Source organism: Anas platyrhynchos, chromosome 3 (genome assembly GCF_047663525.1).
Source record: "Anas platyrhynchos isolate ZD024472 breed Pekin duck chromosome 3, IASCAAS_PekinDuck_T2T, whole genome shotgun sequence".
NCBI classification, from domain to species: domain Eukaryota; kingdom Metazoa; phylum Chordata; class Aves; order Anseriformes; family Anatidae; genus Anas; species Anas platyrhynchos.
Genome location: NC_092589.1, coordinates 93,764,958 through 93,768,888, shown reverse-complemented (window position 1 = coordinate 93,768,888; position 3,931 = coordinate 93,764,958).

Here is a 3,931-nt window from a genome sequence, read left to right as displayed (position 1 = left end):
ATAAAATCACAAGGGAAATTTTCAAAACATCTGGGATGTCTGGGTCTTCCACCATTCTCCTATGTCCCTTATTGCATCTTCCAGCCAACCCTTTACACATACATCTGTGTGTGTTTGAAGAAGAGAGTTTAGCCTTTATATCTGCTATAAATCCTCTGAAATCCCCTCTAAGGGCTACTGCTAGTGTGGTGTGCTTCCTGCAGCAGTACCTGTGCTCCCATTTGTTGTGGTACCAGGTGTGGTAGTAGTATCCTCTCCTGCCTGGGTAAGTACCCTCTCCATCCTTAATACTACTCTGAGAGATTCTACAGAAGTATAAAGATAAACAAAACTAGACTAAACAATCCCAGTTCTGCCAGTTAAGCTTTCACCATAAACCGTGTTTCCTAGACCTCTAGGTCATTTCCATTGCTCTCTTCACGATTCTCCTTAGTGAGCCCACATCTCTCTTTAATGTCATACCCAGAACCAGACAGGGCTTTCTAGCTGTCATCAAAGCAGAAGCTTGTGACACCTATAAATTACACATGTTTTGACTAGGATATAGTTATTTCCTGTTTTTGGCTGGTGTAGAGTTATTTTTCTTCATAATGGCTGGTATGTGCTGTGTTTTGGATTTAGAATGAAAATAATGCTAATAACACACTGATGTTTCAATTTTTGAAGAGCAGTGCTCACACAGAGATAAGGACCTTTCAGCTTCTCGTTATGCCCTGCCAGCAAGGAGGCTTGGGGGTGCATCAAGAGCTGGGAGGGGATGCAATCAGGACAGGTGATCCAGGCTGACCAAAGGGATGTCCCACACCATGTGGCATCATGCTCAGCAATAAGAGCTGGGAGGGTTGCCCAGGGAGTGGACCACTGCTCGGAGAGGGGCTGGGCATTGGTTAGCATGTGGTGAGAAATTGCACTGTGCGTCACTTGTTATATATATTTATATAATATTTAATTTTATTATCATTGTTATCATTAATATTTTCACTTCCTTTTCCATCCTATTAAATCATCTTTATCTGTGTAGTGTTTAACTGTCTGCTGGTATAAACCACAAGTTAATAGTAGCTTGCCTCAAACTCAAATGCATGTGTACTAAAATAATGTAAACCAGTACAGTTTCTAAATATTTTGTAACAGTGTATTGGCCTAGCCAAACGCAATAGCATTTTACTGAAGAATGTGAGCAATTTGACTGCTAAAGAATCAAAAATGTCTGTGCAGTTGCACACAGTAGGCACTGGAAAATGTATTGATTGTGACCCAAGTCATGAATTTGCAAGATAACAAAGAACAGGAAAAGGACCAGGCTGTGCAAACCGGCAGGATACCCTGAATTAGGTACAAGAAAGACGACTACCAAAATGAAAAACAAGAAAGACAGCAGTGGGGCAGATACTCTCTCTCTTTTTTTTTTTTTTTTTTTTTTTTTTTTTGAGGAAATTTGAAGACCAGTGTGCTGTGGTCCACTTCCCAAATCCCTTGTCAAAGGTTTCTCAAGCCTGATCACCTTAAGCTCAGAGACTGAGAACTACCCAGAACCATGGCTACTGCTGCCAAGTATGCACCACCAGTACCTGGTGCTGTGTACTCACGGCTAATGTAGGATACAAATGCTAAGAACTAAAAGTATTAGCTAGAAATAAGTAGCAATAATGTAAAAGAACTAACTTTACAGGAAGCATATTGTTAATCAATGTAATTCTAGTTAAGTTTTACTTTAAACTAAATTTATCAGATTTCTAAGCAATCATGTCAAATCTCAAATTCCCAGATACATTCTTCATATACTTAAATACATCCATTTACAACACAGCTGGGACCTTATCAATAACAGAAAGGATTTACTTCACACATCCTATGGGTTACACATAAATGGGGATGAGGATTGACTACTTTGCAGCAGGACAGTGTAAAACCCAGCTTTTTGTTAAGAACTGTTTAAGAACTTAGAGGTTCCATCTGCTTAATTAAGTGTTCCTTTTTGTATGTAGAATCCTGAATTCATTTTCCATGAATTTTATTCATCTCTTTTGAGATGATTTCAGAAAATTACATAGGAGATGCCCTTAACAAGACAATTTAGAATTCTGTAGCAGACATACTGATCCTTCCAAAATATTTGTCTACAAGGTTTTGTAAATATTTTTATATAAATAATTTAGAATAAATCCTCAACAAAGGGCAAACAATTTAGACTAATTTGCCTAGGGAAGTGTACAAAGCAAGAAAAATTTTGAGATGAATGTGCATGTCACTATTTTGCAAGTTTAGGTTAACCTTAGGCAAAGTTTATGCTTTATCAATTTGATGTGCTAAGACCAACATACTCTGACTTTACAGGTTTTTAGAACGCAATTTACCGTGCAGCTGCAGGTATATGTGATCCTCAAGAACTCTAAAATTTTATCCTAATATATTTGCAAAGAAGCAATTACTCTAATTTTCATAGTTATTCTGTTTCATGAGCGAGGCACTACATATACTCTTCACCAGTCTATGGCAGGTACTACCCACTTCTACCAGTCACTTAAGATTCTCTACTGCAGCACGATATTATCAGATAACTGTATATTCCTACCATTGCAATAGTCAGATAATATACTCCATTTTCTCTTCATTGTTGTTGATGTGCAAAATGTTCCAGTGTCATTATGGAACAAAATGCAGTAGTGGCAATATTAATGCAAGAACAAAAAGGACTGCCAAATATATTCTTATACTGCCACCTGCTAGAAAGTGCTAGAGGCTTAAAGGATGAGAACAAAGCAGACGTTTCCTCTTAATTGCTTCAGGCATTTGCATTGTGCCATCCTACTTTGTAGTGTTTTGCATGTTAAGTAGTTTTTCATCCACATCTTAAGAAATACATGTTCAGGCATTCTCCAGTCTGAAGGCAGATGTTAATGGAGTCAAAGTTTGTAACAATAAAAGTAAAAAATCAAAGTTCACATTATCAATATTTATATATTTGCAATAAAGATAACTTAATTGTTTTTTAAAACACCTTAACAAAGGAGGTGATTTTTTTCTTATTGCTAATAACTGCAACAAAGAATCAAAACCCATGGATACTTTCCAGTTGGCTTCAATAGATTCATTTGGATCCCTTTTCAGGGTCCCATCAACTAGTAGCCTTGGAAGCTCATCTCCTTATAGCCATTATGGTGAGGAAAATCAACATGATGGTACTATTGTGCCAGATGCCTCAGCCCTTCATAACATAGTAACTCCACTTCTTTGCCCCCTTCATAAAATATAAGAGATAATAACCATAAACCCTAGAGAGGGTCCTGCTATTAACTTCAGATTATGTCCTGAAGTAATGGAACATGTCTCAGACTTTCCTCTGGAACTAAACAGGAAAAAATTTCACTAGAAAATTTAAAGCTTCTTAATGTTCAAAAGAGGTAAAAAGAAAATCACACTCTTTCCCTCATTAAAATCACAGAATGCATCATTTCTGTGACAAACATAGAGCCCATGTATATTGTAGAACTAATTTCACCTTTGGAGATTTTATATATTCCCTGCTCCATAAATTATTAATATTTCATGCCATTCATTTAGTGAAAAAAGATGGTGAGAAAAGGCTTTTAATCAAGAGAAGCCAGCTGGATAGCAGCCTGTCTCTGTGAAAATTACAGGATAGGAGAGAGGAAAGGGAATGCTCCCTTTTAAGGTGACCAATATCCTGGTAAATATATATATATATATATATATATATATATATATATATATATATCTCCTTACAGTTCTACTCCTTCCTGAATATTCCTTATGCCAAAGTAGTTTCAGAAAGCCACAAATAGAAATAACAGGATTTAAGATATTCCTTTATAATACTGAAAGCAGTTACAAATAACTTAAACAATAACACAATTCTAACAAAAGTGTTTAAAAAAAAACACAACTGTTTTCTTTACATTCTGTCATG